This window comes from Notolepis coatsorum (assembly GCF_963971535.1).
Source record: "Notolepis coatsorum genome assembly, chromosome: 20".
NCBI lineage: Eukaryota > Metazoa > Chordata > Actinopteri > Aulopiformes > Paralepididae > Notolepis > Notolepis coatsorum.
In genome coordinates this window covers 35,401,333-35,420,049 of record NC_140184.1, presented here as the reverse complement: position 1 = coordinate 35,420,049, position 18,717 = coordinate 35,401,333, and the positions used below count along the sequence as shown (strand labels likewise).

Sequence of the window (18,717 nt, the reverse complement as noted above, 5' to 3'; positions counted from 1 at the left end):
CTTCCCGGTCGGCCACAAAATTATTGGAAATAATCGACGACTTTGGTAAATTGTCAGGCTTTAAGATTAACTGGAACAAATCAGCCTGCCTACCTCTTAATGAGCTGGCCAAGGCGGTGCGACTACCAGCTGATATCCCCATAGTGGAACATTTTAAATACTTAGGTATAGAGATATTCCCCATGCTGAGTCAAACTACTAAGTACAACTTCACAGGTACTTATGATAAAATACGCCAGGATCTAGACAGATGGTCGTCCCTTCCTAACTCCCTACAAGCCCGAGCTTCCATAATCAAAATGAACGTTCTGCCTAGGATACATTTTGTTAGCTCAATGCTCCCCCTGCCCCCTCCAATAGACCACTGGCGCAAGGTACAATCGATGGTATCTAAATTTATCTGGAATAACAAACGCCCGAGAATCAAAAGAGCTACTACTCAACGTAGGAAACAGGATGCGGGCCTCGCAATCCCTGATTTTAAGCTTTATTTCTGGTCCTTCTCACTGAGACCTCTGATGTGCTGGCTAGACCCTGTAGATGCTGTATCTTGGCGCTCCTTAGAAGCGGCGGCGGTCTCACCGCTAAGATTGCAGGATGTGGTGTACTCCACTGTCTCTATTTCGAAATGCCGGCTGAGGTATGGACCGATCATAACTCACGTGATCCAAACGTGGCGTAATGTACAGAGGTTGTGTGGGGTTAAATGCCCATGGCACCTGGACTCTCCAATTTTTAATAACCAGCAATTACTTGTTGGGCACAAGCCGGTTAATATTCCTCAATGGCAGAGGAGGGGAGTTCATACTCTGGAGGATATTTATGATAAGAACGGCCTCCGTGCGTTTCAGGACTTAAGAGAATTTTATGATCTTCCCGGCAAGTCTTTTTTTTTTTACCTTCAACTAAGGTCAGCGCTGAGGGCGCATGGCGTGCCGTGGGCTCAAGCTTTGCACCCACACCCCTTCCTCAGGCTCATAGTGGACAGGACGACCTCCAGAGGGTTTGTCTCAGACTTTTATACGCTCTTAATTCAATCCACGTATAAAAATGTATCATTGGATACAATCTGGCGGGTGGATATCCCGGAGTTGGACCCCGAGTTTGACTGGGATGATGTTTGGGCAAATGTGGCATTATCTTCCCGCAACCCCAATCACCAGCAAATTAATTTTAATTATATTCATAGGACCTATCTTACACCTAGGAAGCTATTTGCTATGGGACTGATAACCGACTCTCGGTGCACTTTGTGCTCTCAAAAGGCCACTGGCACTTATATGCATATGTATTGGGATTGCCCACCAGTGGCCCGCTTCTGGAGGTCAATAACGGACAAACTTTCAGATCTGTGTGGCTTAACTATCCCATTCACAGCTGTTACGCTACTCCTGAACGATATAACGACACTACCTGCGTCCGTTCAACTAAAAAGGGTTGTCCTAGCGGGTGTCACAGCAGCGAATAAGCTAATAGCAATGAGATGGAAGGAGCCTGAGAAGCTTACAGTGATTAACTGGTCCCTAACACTATTGGATGTGATTTATCTTGAGATATCCACGGCGCGGGTGATTGGGGTAGGACAGGCTGGCATTGACCTGTGGTTCGCAGCAGCTGAGAAGGTAAGGACCGCCGTGTGCGGCTGAGCGGGGTTGGGGTGCTTGTTCGGGGGAGTCCGGGGGTCTCTTGGGAGGGGGAGGAGGAAATGTTTTGTCTGTCTTGTCTTTTGTCTTGTCCTCTTGAGTTTAGCTGGGGATTTTATGGGGGGGCAGCTATTTAACTATTTCTTCACTGTTTGGTCACTTTTACACGGTCTCTGTGAGTCTATGGAACACCTCTACAGGTTTTTGTTTTGTCATGAAGGTTCATTGCTCTGTTTTCGGGTCGTGTTCTCAAAAAGTGGTCCTTGTGGTGAATTGGAGATGTACGTTTTATTAATATAGGGTCACACAGCCGGGAATCGGGGCTGAACACTGGGAAAGACCATTTATTGGATAGTACCCCTTGGATTTAAAATTTAGAAGGTTGAACTCTGTTTTCTTTTCTCTTTGTCTGTATAAATTGTTATTCTGTATTATTATTGTTTTTGTTATTTTCTTGTGAAGTTCTATGTATTGTGATTGTGTTTAACACTTTAAGTGCCGAAAACGTGTTTAGGCGTCTTTCCTAGCCATGCTAAAGTTGCCGAGGACGCCCTAACTCGTCTTTAATATCAATATTTCAAAAATCTGTGATCGGAATCATATTTCCCCTCTGCAGCCTTCACACACAGTTCTGAGCTCCTCTCAATCCTCTAGCGGTTCAAGAGCGCCATCTGGTGGCCGATCGGCAGAAGCGCCAAACAGGAAGTCATGTGGATGAAGTGGTGATCACCCATATTACTTCCGGGCACTCGCTATAGGTCCCGGGACTCGAGCTTGACACAATACATAGCGATCCGTTGCCAATAACTCGATAAACAACATGATTTGGACGTATATACTATTATACAACCTGGAAATGGACCGGGTATTTCGACATCCCATAATGGAAAACTGTCTACCCCACGCTGATCGCCCAACGGCCCGAGGAGACTGGGGTGAGTTTTAGCGTGTAATATTACCGTGTTCGATACTAACTGATCTGATGAACATATGACCCACATTAGATGAATGGTATAACGCTGCCCACGGAATTATAAACGCCCCCTCGCCCATCCTGTCAACATCAGATGACGTGTAGTAACTTCCAGAAGTACGTGCAGTTGGAATTTTTTATATCGCGCCGATTGCTATCAAACTGTATTTCATCATCAATATAATGCATTTGGGGCTATAGATCACGTTCTGGAGAAAGCTGCAGAAAGAGATGAAAACATACTTATACCTTAGACCATATTTTAGTATGAATATGTGAATGAAAAGTTTAACGTTGCTACACCATGAACAATACATATAGGACCTTGAATGGGCCCTAATAATGGCAATCTAGCAATAGAATTTAAAAAGTTATAGCCCTGCAAAGAAGGGGAACTTCTCCATGTTAAATAGAGCTGGCAACGGATGGTATATCATGAATTTTGCCTTAGGCAATCAAAGTGTTAATGTGTTGTCTTGTTTCATGTGAATAATAATAAAAAAAATTGATCAAAAAAAATGAATTGAAAATGGGGGACCCTGATGTAAACAAGACGAAAGTATTTCTCTGGTCTGCATCCCCTTAACAATTGTGTGTATTGAGCCGTACTGTATTGTACCCATTCTGCAATCTGTTAATACAATTTTCATTCAATCAATCACCGTGCAGATTGATTGATTGAATGAACATTTTATTAACAGATTGCAGAATGGGTACAATACAGTACGGCTCAATACACACAATTGTTAAGGGGATGCAGACCAGAGAAAGACTTTCGTCTTGTTTACATCAGGGTCCCCCATTTTCAATTCATAATGTATTGTAAGTAAGGGTGCAGCTTGCTCTGTGCAATCCATTCTTTGTGGATCTAGCCCCTAGTCTTCCAGGGGTCTTGACCTTTTAAACCTTTGCAGAAAAAATCATTAAGTTTGAGTGTGTCATTTCCGATAAGGTTAGAGAAGGAGACTGTACCTTTGGGGGCCCGTCGCTTCTTGGGCTCAGTAGCCACAGGGAGCTGAAAATAAAACAACATTGTGAGCATATTGATGACAATACAAACATGACTTGAAAATGGTATCATCACATAAATGCTACTATGAGGTATCTGAAGTCAGCTTTTGGTCATAAAATTGCCTAGTTATTAGCCTAGTGTGATATCTGCTTGAATGGATATCGACCGTTCCTACTTAAAACAGATCTTTCAACCAAGTACTTTTCATAAAGTACAATACTGTATCCTTCATCTTATTCTTTGTTTAACACCATAACACATGTTGTAAAAACACTGTACAACTGTACAAGCAAAACTGTACATTGGAATATTGACAAAACCATACTTGGTAATTTACTGTACATTGGAGGGGGTTGGGTTAGGACATGTACAGGGGCCAGTTTCGAATTGCAGTCTCCCGTAGGTGTTCTTTGAGAGTGGTTTTGAAAGTGGGTAGTGATTCACATTCCTTTGAGTAGGCTGTATGACAGTGAAGATTAGGCTGTAGGATAGTGAAGACAGAGGACAGTGAAGAGTAGGCTGTAGGAGTGAAGACAGAGGACAGTGAAGACAGAGGACAGTGAAGACAGAGGACAGTGAAGAGTAGGCTGTAGGACAGTGAAGACAGAGGACAGTGAAGACAGAGGACAGTGAAGAGTAGGCTGTAGGACAGTGAAGACAGAGGACAGTGAAGACAGAAGACAGTGAAGATTAGGCTGTAGGAGTGAAGACAGAGGACAGAGGACAGTGAAGACAGAGGACAGTGAAGACAGAGGACAGTGAAGACAGAGGACAGTGAAGACAGAGGACAGTGAAGACAGAGGACAGTGAAAAGTAGGCTGTAGGAGTGAAGACAGAGGACAGTGAAGATTAGGCTGTAGGAGTGAAGACAGAGGACAGTGAAGACAGAGGACAGTGAAGAGTAGGCTGTAGGAGTGAAGACAGAGGACAGTGAAGACAGAGGACAGTGAAGATTAGGCTGTAGGAGTGAAGACAGAGGACAGTGAAGACAGAGGACAGTGAAGACAGAGGACAGTGAAGAGTAGGCTGTAGGAGTGAAGACAGAGGACAGTGAAGATTAGGCTGTAGGAGTGAAGACAGAGGACAGTGAAGACAGAGGACAGTGAAGAGTAGGCTGTAGGAGTGAAGACAGAGGACAGTGAAGACAGAGGACAGTGAAGACAGAGGACAGTGAAGAGTAGGCTGTAGGAGTGAAGACAGAGGACAGTGAAGAGTAGGCTGTAGGACAGTGAAGACAGAGGACAGTGAAGATTAGGCTGTAGGACAGTGAAGACAGAGGACAGTGAAGACAGAAGACAGTGAAGATTAGGCTGTAGGAGTGAAGACAGAGGACAGAGGACAGTGAAGACAGAGGACAGTGAAGACAGAGGACAGTGAAGACAGAGGACAGTGAAGACAGAGGACAGTGAAGACAGAGGACAGTGAAAAGTAGGCTGTAGGAGTGAAGACAGAGGACAGTGAAGATTAGGCTGTAGGAGTGAAGACAGAGGACAGTGAAGACAGAGGACAGTGAAGAGTAGGCTGTAGGAGTGAAGACAGAGGACAGTGAAGACAGAGGACAGTGAAGATTAGGCTGTAGGAGTGAAGACAGAGGACAGTGAAGACAGAGGACAGTGAAGACAGAGGACAGTGAAGAGTAGGCTGTAGGAGTGAAGACAGAGGACAGTGAAGATTAGGCTGTAGGAGTGAAGACAGAGGACAGTGAAGACAGAGGACAGTGAAGAGTAGGCTGTAGGAGTGAAGACAGAGGACAGTGAAGACAGAGGACAGTGAAGACAGAGGACAGTGAAGAGTAGGCTGTAGGAGTGAAGACAGAGGACAGTGAAGAGTAGGCTGTAGGACAGTGAAGACAGAGGACAGTGAAGACAGAGGACAGTGAAGAGTAGGCTGTAGGAGTGAAGACAGAGGACAGTGAAGACAGAGGACAGTGAAGACAGAGGACAGTGAAGACAGAGGACAGTGAAGACAGAGGACAGTGAAGAGTAGGCTGTAGGAGTGAAGACAGAGGACAGTGAAGATTAGGCTGTAGGACAGTGAAGACAGAGGACAGTGAAGATTAGGCTGTAGGACAGTGAAGACAGAGGACAGAAAGGGCCAAAGTCTGCAGCTTATATGTCAATACCTACTCAGCTTTCTGTGTTTCCTGAAGCCAAAGGGCGTCAAGTTACCACACATTGGATCATGATAGGTTTGACCTATTAGTGACATCACACATGCAACTCAGATTTCAGGGAAGTACAGAGAATCCATCTCCATCTCCCTGGGGGAACAATTAATGAAAAGGAGTTCTGCACAAATAACAAACTGTATTCAAAGTCACTTTGCACACACTACATGCTGTGGTTGATATGTTATAGTCTAGAACTGAGGTACCTTATCATGGTTCTGTTGCCACGTTGCACACACTACACCCAGTAAAGAAAAACACAGGGTACAACTGGATGCTAAATACTGGGTCCATCTCCAATAGCTCAAGAAAGCTGGGTAAGGCTATTGACTATTGTTTGAGATACGTGCTCTTAACTCATTGACCGCCGGGGATTAGACGGGTCCCGTTCTAGCACTACCACGCTTTAAAAGATAGGAGTACGTCACCTTGTTTGTAGAGCTATAACCATACATGTCAACCCTCCCGTTTTCCCGGGATTCTCCCGTATTTCAACCTTCTCTCCCGCCGTCCTTCTCTCCCGCCGTCCCTGTTAAAATATTTTCCTGTATTTTTCCCGTTTTTTTATACAAAATGGCTGCAATTCCCCTCCGTGACGACAGGTGGCAGGAGTGTAGATTAGAACGTTAGCACAGGAAGTCAGACCGGAAGACGGTTGCCGACAAACTTCTTCTTCAGATTTTTATTGGCGGTTGGCACTAACGTTTTGGTGCATTACCACCACCTACTGAAATGGAGTGTGGATCTAGATGGATTATGCACATGATAATTACTATTGTCTACTCTATATCCTACCACTCTAACCTGTACTATTTAGAAACTTAAAAATGGCCCTATACCCCACATTCCCTGAGCTCAGTCAAACTGTCGGGCAAAGTGGGATTGTTCCCGGAGAGCTCACTCTCGGCCGTGGTTTCTCAGTGTATTTCTCAGGGTTCTCTCCCTCAACATGCGAGTAGGGTGAAACAACCATAGATATAGATATCTATGGAGACAACACCATTCTTTAGTCCAAATAATACACTTATACTATATTATTGTCATTCGTTTAATGTAAAGTCAGTCTTACATTGGCACTGCTTTAACGTTGCATTTACCCATAATCCATTGCTGTATTAGACCCTTGTGCCAGTATAACTTTCGTGAAGTAATGAAGCGCAAATGTAAAGTTAATCAATACACAATGAAACAATATCTTTATCTATATCACATGTCAAAACTACTTTAATAAAACAAGATTTCCGTTTTTCATTTCTACTCATTCATCCAAAACAAGACAGCAATTCTACTTCTGCATGCACCGGGAGAATTGAGCTCATAACACAGATTTGGAGTTGATAGAATGGACATTGCTGTTCTTAGGAAATGTTGCACATGGTGGAAATAATGGAAATTAACATTTTATTTTTATTTATTTTTTTATTATCTTTTTTCTCCCTCCTTCTTTTTCCGATTTTCTCCCATCCCACTGTTAGTCGTTATGCCAATTCCCAACCCCCTTCCTGGTTGTTGCGCACTTTCCCCTACTGTTGGTCCGAGAGGCCGGAGACTGTCACATGCTTTCCTCCGACGCATGTGCAGCCAGCCGGCAGCCAGCCTGGCCGCGCAGATTCTCACTGGGAGAGTGTAACGTGTGGGAGGCCGCACTACCTCTCACCAGATCCTAGCTTCGCTGAGCAGGCGCCCCGACCGAACTGTAGGGTTCGCTGTCCACAACGCCCAGGACCCACCCACGGCTCCCCTCCCCCTAACTCAGCCAAACAAGTTAGTATAGCGATCAGCCCGAGCCAAGGCAATGCTGACTCTCCGGGAGTCGAGACCGCAGCCTCTTGCATTGGTGACAAGCACAATCTCCGCTATGCCACCTGACCACCGGAAATTAACATTTCTAACATTAACATTTAGTGTATGTTTAAAGTTGATACATTGAGGCATGGTAGAATTTCACTTTATATTACAGCAGTATCCGACTTTTTAACATTACAATTAGTGTCTGACACTATAGACACATGTTAAAAGTCAAAGTCAACTTTGTCATTTTCCAATTTGTGCAAGACATACAGACAAATTCAATTACGTGCCCCCCTTCCCACGGTGTATATAGAAAGAGACAATAAACACAAAAGTAACATAGGACACAATATACAACACACAGGACTATGTACAATATAAACAGTACCTACAATTAAATTAATGAATGAATTAAATAAGAGGTAAAAGAGAACTTAGTGTAAATATTCCTTAATTTGTGTCAACGTTATAAAAATCCTATTGTATTCAACAAATTAATTATGATATACCACAATGTGCCCTTTCTATATATTCTAAATCTATGGCCTTGCGATTCCACGGCTGCGCAGTGCCGACAAGAGCAGGCGTTCCATCTCCTCTACAGAAACACTGACACTTCCATTCATTTAATGCAGGGATGTACACAGCATTTCACTTTCAACCAGGTATCTGATTAATTTCATGTAGCAATTAGTAGTTCACCCAGTCCTTGGGTACATACAGGTTTTGACCAACAGATGGAAGCAACGAGGCAGCTCAGCAGAGAGCAACTGTCAACAAACATCCTAACAGAAAATATATACATACGAGGGGGAGGAGACTACATTGGGAGGGGGCCGGGCAAAATCTCCCGTTTTTTCAAATCCCAATGTTGACAGCTATGGCTATAACTATATATTCTATATCAGTGGTCACCAACCTTTTTAAGCCCAAGATCACCTTTTTTTTTTTTGGTGAAGGCGAGATCTACCTATTGAAGCGTTGAGAGAAAAAGACAGCCAAGATTGTACTTTAAACTAAATGACTTATTTGCCTGTATTCTAATTACATGCAATGCTTTGGTCCAACATTAAAATGTCAAAGTAGAACTATTATGTACTTTCTCAGTCAGTGCTAAGTGCAGTCATCTTATGCAGCATCACTTTTCACATTAAAACAAAAGTAGAACTGTAATGTGGACTTTCTCATATTATTAACATTGACAAACATATTTACAATTAGCATTTTATAAAGTAGAACTGTAATGTGTACTTTCTTAGTCAGTGCTAAGTGCAGTCAGTGCTAAGTGCAGCATCAGTTTTCACATCAGAACAAAAGTAGAACTGTAATGTGGACTTTCTCATATTATTAACATTGACAAACATATTTACAATTAGCATTTTATAAAGTAGAACTGTAATGTGTACTTTCTCAGTCAGTGCTAAGTGCAGTCATCTTATGCAGCATCACTTTTCACATCAAAACAAAAGTAGAACTGTAATGTGTACTTTCTCAGTCAGTGCTAAGTGCAGTCAGTGCTGCTAAGTGCAGTCAGTGCTAAGTGCAGCATCATTTTCACATCAAAACAAACGTAGAACTGTATGTGTACTTTCTCAGTCAGTGCTAAGTGCAGCATCACTTTTCACATCAAAACAAAAGTAGAACTGTAATGTGGACTCTCAGGGTAAGATCTAAAAAAAAAAAAAAAAAAAAAAAAAAAAATTAATTTTCATGGAAAGATCTACAGGGACAGTCTCAAAGATCGACCAGTCGATCAAGATCGACGGGTTGGTGACCACTGTTCTATATTATAGCTATGGATACAATACTATGGCCCATTTGACATCACCTATCTATCGTTCAATATGTGAACAAGAATACATTTTTTCATCCATACGTTCCCGTGTTATACCGTGGTGAATATAAGTATAGTTATAGCGTGGTCTGGGGTAATTCCCGAAAGGCTGAGTAATACTAGCTAGCCTTATACGTAAATTCTACTATAAACGTTGGCATTTATTGCCTGGACACGCTACTATTCTGAAATCAAATCTATATAGTAGGTATTATGTTTCATCATGAATGCATGAAGGGGGGGGGGGGGGTTTATGCTTTGATCGTCACCAACGGCATACGTTGTGGAGTAATGTTACACACACCTGTTGCGATCCGGGTGAATACATGGTTGGATCAACGCAGGATCGATATCGTATAGTCCTTACCTTCACTAGGATGTACCCCAAAAAGAATATTCCAATTATCTGATTGCGATTCCAAGTATTGGTGTCCATCGTGTCGCCAACATAATCCACCACACATCATGCATCGGGAGCATTTGACCCTTCTCAATCCGATCGTTATAACCGCTCCACTCGCCCGACAAAGAAAAGTGAGCCTGTGACATTTGGCCATTACACAGGCCAAGATACAAGGTTTCAAAGGGTGCTCAATACCGCCGTCTAGCTGGATGCGGCCGGTATTGCACTTTGGCGATCTCAGACTCATTCTCTATGGTAACACCAAGTATGAATAATGAATAAAAATATTGAAAAACTATCAAATAACGTATATATATATATATATATATATATATATATATATATATATATATATATACGTGGTTGGCGTTCAAAGGATGGCGCCCAATAACGTATACAGTATAAACGTTGTTGGCGGGGAATGAGTTAAGCTATAGCAAAATGAAAGTCACATTAACTCATGGCTGCCACGCTGTTACCGGGATATGGCTATGCGCTGCCACGCATTAAACCAATGGAGTCCGTCACCTTGTTTGCAGGGCTATAACTATATTCTATATTCTAGCTATGGGTGCAATATTATGGCCCATTTGACATCGAGTATCTATCGTTCAATATGTGATTTATTTTTTATTTTTACATCCATACATCCATACATATACCATGGTGAATATAAGGCCATGCTAAATGTATTGTTTGGTTCCGGTTGGTGACCGAAGCTGCCGATTTAGGTGCGACCCAAATTTATTTTATGAGTTTAAAAATATATATATTTCAATCGTTTTTTTTTCTTCTTTTTTTAAACAATAAAGTTGAGTTAAATCTTAGTAAAAAAGTGCAGTCCATGTCAATAATGAGAATATATAAAAACGCAAGTATTTCACAATATTTGCACAGCTCTCTGACGTCAGGATATTTAGTGAGTAGTATTTAGGGGTGGCATTTTTAATAGTACTACCTTTGTACATTGTACTTTTGTAGTACAGTGTCTTTGTATTTTAACCTTTAGTATTATGGATAATGCTGGCAGAGTACATGCATCCATGTTGTTGTGAAAATTTTAATTAAATAAAGAAATTCCCTATCCATAGTCGCTGTGGACATTTTTTTAATAAAAGATTTTATAAAATAAATTCCCTACCTACCCATGGCCTTAACTGACAACCAACAGGAACCAAACAATTTATTTTGTTAGGCCTAAGTATGGTTTTAGAGCGATCTAGGGTAATTCCTGGGAGGCTAGTAATAGCCAGCGACGTGTATTATACTAAATCCATTGGCATTTCGTCCCTACAAACGCTACAGTTAAAAAATCAAATGCATATGATTGGTATTATGTTCCATCATGAATGCATGAAAGGGGGGGGGGTCGTTTCTGATTAATTGATTGTCAATAACGCCATTCGTTATTACAACAACATATGCTGATCAGGGCAATGGCTATGAAAACAAGGCACAATCAAGCTAAAATTGACGTTAAATTGCTCTTACCTGTGGCCGGTGGGATTCCAAAAAGAATATTCCAATTATTTGATTGCCATCTGGTAGATCGTATGTCCATTTGGCCCACAACATAACCCACCACAGCATAATGAATCGGGGGTCCCAAAAACGATTCAATGCGATCGGGTGAAGCCCTAGGTTCATGTTAGTAGAAAAGAGCGCCCAGAGCGTTTAGCATGTGGCACAGCCCAATACACAAGGTTTCAAATGGTGCTCGATACGATAAAGTGCCGGTATTGCACTTTAGTGATCTCAGACTCAGCCCCATGATAACACCAGGCTTCCTGGATGGATAATGAATGGAAATATCGATTAAAAGAAAAAACAAGCAAATAACGAGTGTAGCTGAGGGGTACAATTCCCTGACTGTATTGTTAGATATGATATTTAATACCACTACCACCTCATGTACTTTAACTTCTGGCCACCCAGTACAAGATATAAGTATGATGAACACTTTCCCACCTGATGAAACGAACCAACACAAATGTACCAAATCGAATATTTAATACAGCAAAAGGTGTATACAACATTCACTTAATTACATTTATGATTTGAAATATTGAATATGCACTTTTATGGCAAATTAGTATTCGTAGGTAAATCAACATTGAATGTCCAATCTCTGGTTGCGCAGGGAGTAAGTATACAACCTGGAATATTTAGGAAACGATAGCGATGGTACTTAAATGATTATAGCTGGATACACTAAGGGGGGGGGGGGTCCCGCTGGTTGTAAGACAGTAGGAGGGGGGGGTTAGAGAAGCCGCTGGCGGTATCCCATCTGGCCGACGGTGTCTTGGGAGAATCCAAAGTCTTAGACACAGTGCCCACAGAACCTCGGGCCGCAGACGAATACAGCTGGACCCTCTGTGGAACGGTATCTGCCGGTCCACAACGGAGAGACGTGGTGCGACCTCACGTGTAGAGCGCCGCCTCACCTGGAGTCCTCTCCGGGGGGTAATTCCAACACTCGACAGTGTTGGCCTTTATCCATGGAATAATCAAAGCACACAAAGCATAATCCAAGAGCCGTGGAAGGCTCGCCGTCGTCGGGTAGAGTAATCCAATATACAGGTCCAGTCGCTCTTGACCCGGAGCTCCTCGGATGCAATCACCACTAGGGGTCTGACCAGCCTGGATAAGCGTCCAGATAACGTCAGGAACGATGGGGGTACTGATAACTGTAGAACTCGAACCGAACGATGCACCATACATAAATAGACTATTATTAGCTTAATAGAATACGTCCAACTCGACGGTATGGTGCCAAACTATGACCATTCAACTATTAATCTACACGATATCTCAATGCCTATTCTGGGCCAAGTAGGCCCTACTACACCGCACGTGGGTCGTGGGGAGGCCTTTGCGTCTGTCACTCTGTTGGAGGGTAAAGAACTGGACTAAAAGAAAGTTCTACTTTACGAGCGCCATATATATATGCGCTATGAACAAATAGTACCATTCGTATTTCGCCCGGCATATTACTGCGCGGAACCGGGGGTTGCCTCGACATGTTAGGCGGCACGATTGAACTTGGACCTAGGGGTATGGCAACCTGGCGCCAGGTTCTCGTCCAATGGTAGAATGAAACTATTATGGGCTGTTTAGTAGAAACAGGGATATTCAATGCATATTGTACAAGGAATATACAGGGGATATCAAACGATATACAAATACAATTAAATATATATATATAAATAAATATACATATTCGGTTTAATCTGATCCTTCACAACAACGAGTATACTCGTTGTTGGCATCCAACGATTGGTGGCCAATAACGAGTTTAATCGTTGTTGGCAGTGAATGAGTTAAAGATGCATAACTATTCTGACCATTAGAGGGCCACACGTCGCCAATGTAAACAAACAAACAAAACGAAAGTCCTGTCACGTATAAACTAGGGATGCATGCACCGATCTGATATTGATATCGGATATCTGCCCCAATATGACTAAAATAGCTAGATTGGGTATCTGGGATAATTAACTTTTTTTTAATGCTTTATTCAATACATTTGATTACAATATATATATATAAAGCTAAAAGAAGAATACCTTCAAAAGAAGGGGCCGCACACTCCTCAGGACTGGTTTTTGCTTTTTTTATTGCACAACGCGTTTCGCTTCTGCTTCCTCAAGTGCTACATAGCACATGTACAGATGACATTTATATCTGTGTGTTCATTTGTTACATTTTGTTTCACTAAGTTAGCAAAGTAACGTTTTAAGTCAAGCCTGATGTTGCCTTGCACAAAAGAATGATCCCAGTCTCTTCCACACAGTGAGGCATACAGTTTATTAATTCAACAATGGGTATCGGATCGGTACTGCCCAGGTATCGGTATCTGTATTGGGACTGAAAAAGTCGGATCGGTACATCCCTAGTATAAACATTGAACTGCCTTACTGGCACAATATTGTTCAAAGTAAGAGATTTGCTGAAAAAAATATTGTTTTTGTGCATGGATTACAATGTAATTGTAATACTTACAATTCAACAACATTGTTGTTTAACAAGGTAGGTACACTTCACATACAAACATAATACTGTTCTGACAACACAATATTAATGTAATTCACAGGATTTATTTTTTGTTAATGCATAGGTTTATAAAATAGGTGGAGCTAAAGCACAGGCTGGGTTTTGTCAACAAAGAAAATAAATTATGGAACAGACTGGCCACTAATCATGGTATATACATTTATTTCAGGAGGAAGCCAGCATCATGACACACACACCTCTTTACAATAATAATAATAATAATAATAATAATAATAATAATAATCAATTTTGACAATCTCAAAGTGCTACAGGTTAAAAACATGTATTGCAACAAAAGAAACATATCAGAATCTAAAATAAAGCTCTACTAAAAAGGTGGGGTTTTAAGCCACGTTTAAAAAGCATCCACACATCTGTGGTGTCCTCAGATGGTTGGGGAGAGCATTCCACAGACTGGGAGCAACCGAACAAAGAAAGTTTGAGAAACCGTTTGACAAAGTTGGCAGTTCTAGAATGGAGGTTATGTGTGGCGGTTTGTGGAGTGAGAAGTTCCTTGAGGTGGGGGGGGGGGGGGGGGGGGGGGGGGGGGGGGGGCATTACCATGGATGCACTGGTAGGTGAGGGAGACCTTGTACTCAAACCTGAGAGAGACAGGAAGCCACTGAGTGGAGTGATTTGAGGAAGGGGGTGATGTGGTTGCATTTAAAAACACTCATCAGGATCCTAGCAGCACAGTTTTGCATATACTGGCGGTTCTGGATGTTCTTGTTAGGGATCACAATGAGGAGTGCATTGCAACAGTCCAGCCTGGAGGTGATAGAAGGAGGTGTAGGAGCCGTAATGTAAGTTTCAGTATTATCTTTGGTGTTGTATTATTAGTTGTACTGTCACTTTAGGTGGTGGGCGTGGCGGTAATGGGAGTGTTCTTATGGAATTTCATTCACTTTTCACTGGGTTGACAGTTTGACGGAAAGAGGGGACTGGAGCGCATCATTTCTTTTGAACGCAAGAACGCAAGATAGTTTATAGGAACGTGACCATGAACGCAAGATAGTATCATTAGAACGCATCAGTATCAGTATATTAGTGTATGTAATTAAGTGTATTTTGTTTGTTTCATGAAGCGAAGGAATAAAGGCTTGAATAGCATATTCTGGACGTCCTCTGCTTAGCCCCTCGGCGCGGCTTGTTTATGACAGCCTACTGCCGCAACAGAAGGTCTTGCACAGTTTATTGATGTGATTATCATTAAGATAGTGAATTATATGAGTTCCTTGAATGTGTGGAACATGTTTGTTATGTTTGCAAAGAAACTCCATGTGTATTCTCACCAATGCCATCGCCATTACCTGTGATTATCACAAAAGCTATCAATGTTCCATATTCTTACCATAGTTATTCTGTCATTGCCAGAGACATCTGTATCATTGGGCTTTGCAACCCACCCTCCCTCCCTGCTCCCTATATAGTAACTCTTCTCCCTTCCATTCGGTCAGATGGGGGGCTTGCCAGTTGCCATACCACAGCGCAATGATGGGTCGTGGCCCTCATCCCTTGCACTCGACTCCCCTTGCTTCCCCCCCTTGCTCACTCCCTATGCATCAGACTAGGGGTGTAACGGTACACAAAAACCACGGTACGGTACGTACCTCGGTTTTGAAGTCACGGTTCGGTACGGGTTTTCGGTACAGTGGGGGAAAGTTTGGCTTTCCATGTTCCACTCAGGGGCGATGTAGTGTGCAGTAACTAATTGTACTTGTAGGGCTGTCAACAAATATTCTATATTGAAATTAATAATTAATAGTTATAGTGTACGCATAGGTGGAGTTTGAACTTGACGCCAGGGGGTGCGACTGCTTGGCGACCTATACCCGCGCGGGCGCGCGCGATTTTTTTTGACCTTTATTTTATTATTTTAGCGTTTTTACAATGCCCTAACCCCTAATTTTTTTTTTTATTTAGGTAGTACAGCAGCACACACACACACTCACACACACAGCACTACGGGGGATCATTTTTAACTGACTTAGGCTCTAATTATTATTATTCATAGAGACTCTCGAGCAATAATAATTATTACAGCCTCCATTTTTCGTGGACGAAAAATATACCAGGCTATAGATATCAATTTTCCCGAAATAACGCTACCTGCCTCGACAAAATTCGTGCATTGGTTATCCAGATACATTAATTATCATCTCAGAATAAGTGGCTTTGTATCGCGCTGCTGCTGCTGCTGGCCGTGCGTTGCCGTTAACCCTTTCACTGCCACACTACAGAAGGTTCGCCTTATAATGTGACATGATTACTACTATAAAATGAATGTATTGTAAAACAAAACATAATAGAATTCAGATTTGTTTCTCACAATTATTATAATTTTATTAAAATAAAAATAATCTTGATAAAAAAAAAATTAAAATAAAAATAAAAAAAGGCAATTTCACCCCCGGCCACCAGGGGGTGCAATGCACCCCCTGCACCCCCATAAACTCCGCCCATGAGTGTACGGTACACTACACACTGAAACGGTTCAGTTCGGTACGGATACGCGTACCTTACACCCCTACATCAGACCTAGTCAAGCGTACACTACACCCCGTGCATCCATGCCATGTTTCTTAAAGCACATAGCAGCAGCAATAACAAGATATTGCGCTGAGTCACACACACACACAACTTGGAAATGCAACTTGGAAATGCACAAACACGAACCGCCGCTTTTCACGCCGTCGCCAAGCCAGCTGTACTCTATCACAACAACTCTTTGCGATACTGCTAGCAGTGTTGTCTTCCTGCAACAACTCATGCCTCACAGGATTTCAGAGCCAGATTTATGTTTCAGTGGCACAAACAAGCAAAAACTAAAAAATCAAGCACCCTCAAAAACCACTTGTGTTCAGTTGAAACCGCGAGTACTTGGGTAATTGATTACTCATGCCCATCTCTAATATCGATCCCTCTACCATCTGGCCATGCTTCATTCTCATATTGCCAATAAATACTTTGTACCTCATTCTTGTCTTGTCTTGTGTTGTCATTGGTGCAGGCTGAACTAGTGAGAGCAACAATGTGCACAGTATTCTATCACAAAAGTTTTGGTTTGAATTTTCATAGAGGCTACTAAAGTTTCACAGGTGGTCTCTTTTCTAACCAATCAGAGAAGCTCAAATGGAATTTATTTCTCTATCTACTGGCAATGGGGACCATGTAGAATAACCACTAAATCAGTCAATGAAACTTGCTCACAGTAGACTGATTAAGAATTACACATTGTAGCGTCACATTAACGTCATCAGCTCACTATTAGATATTTAATGTTACCTATGGTGGGTAGCTATTCTATAGCTGAAGTTGAAATTGAAATCTACTTTGTGTGCAGCAAATTTCAGTTAGCTTCAGTCAGCTTGTACAGACAGGTCAGGAGCTTGACCCCATTGACTTTGTATTAGTTTGTGGCTACCTAGCCGAAGGTACTGAGAAACAGCATGGATTGTGCTGAGAAAGGTCTACCAATCAACATAATTTGGTAAGTAGGAAATAGATCTAAATCGTCAGAGTAAAAAATGCTATTACCATAATATTATTTTCTTGCTTTGTGTGTTTTTTTTTTAATTTATTGAATGCATGTTTTCAATCATTTCTTAATCATATCAAGGCCCAGCTGACAGCTCATTGAGGCCTCCCTGTTGAGAACCACTGGCTGACTCCAAGCTTCGTGGAAATTACTTTATCTTCGTTCTCTCTCTCAGACTCACAGTAGTAGTGAGTTTTGAATAATTGTATAAGCCCCGCTAGCTACAGAGCAATGCGAGCTCTGGTTAGAGCTAGGGAGGAACTGATTGATTGATTGATTGATTGATAACTTTATTAACAGATTGCAGAATGGGTACAGTACAATACAGTACAGCTCAATACATACAATTGTTAAGGGGATGCAGACCAGAGAAAGACTTTCGTCTTGTTTACATCAGGGTCACCCACTTTCAATTCAGCAACAGTTACTTACTTTTAACATCTAACGGTTAGCTACCGAGCTTTACGTCACAACTGCAGCAGGTAAAGTCCAAGGACTTACCACCTTGGTAACGTGAATGAATGAATGAATGAAAACTTTATTTAACAGATTGCAGAATGGGTACAATACAGTACGGCTCAATACATACAATTGTTAAGGGCATGCAGACCAGAGAAAGACGTTTGTCTTGTTTACATCAGGGTCCCCCATTTTCAATTCATAGTGACATTTATGACATACACAACATACATGACATTTATGGCAGTATTACGTTACAGTAGATAGTTAGCCGACTCTTTAAGCATTGTTATGGTCAACGCGCACAAGCTGTTAGCCTAAGTTAGACGTCGAAAGAGAGATTAGCTAGAATTTGATTGCAAGGGAAGTTATTATTAGCATTAGCTCCGACTTAACGACGGTAATGCATAATGAGCACTGTTATATAGCCAGCATTAACGTTACATATGGCGTTTTAAGAAAGCTGCAATTGACATAATATCCACAGACGAGGCAGCGTTAACGTTATATAAACCACGTATAAACACGCTTGACAGTTACAGTATCTCACTCACCGCCGATACATGTTCCCCTTCAGCCATCTTGCATGGTAGGATAACTGAAGAAGCTGTTGCTATGGATACAGAGTAGGAAGGAGGAAAGCAGCTCCCTCTAGTGACAGACAGTACCTAAGTTCATAGTTGTGGTCGTATAGTTCAAAAGACAAGTTGACTACATGTTGCATGCTATCAGATATCAAAACGTGCCACCCATTGCTTATTATTATCATCTGTGTTTGTGAGCTAACATTTAAAAAAAAATCCTGTATTAATGATGAAATATTGTGAAATATCTATAGATTATA

At 41.8% G+C, this 18,717-nt stretch overlaps 1 protein-coding gene across 1 annotated transcript in view; it reads right to left on the bottom strand.

The window, feature by feature from the left end:
• Positions 1-18,449, bottom strand: part of bbs4 (Bardet-Biedl syndrome 4) — a 39,760-nt gene extending 21,311 nt beyond the window's left edge. The window contains exons 1-2 of the mRNA XM_084337236.1: positions 18,428-18,449; positions 3,589-3,631 (exon numbers count right to left, since the gene is read on the bottom strand). The gene's annotated coding sequence lies outside the window, so the exon portion shown is untranslated. The remainder of the gene's footprint in view (positions 1-3,588; positions 3,632-18,427) is intronic.
• Positions 18,450-18,717: the final 268 nt, after the last annotated feature.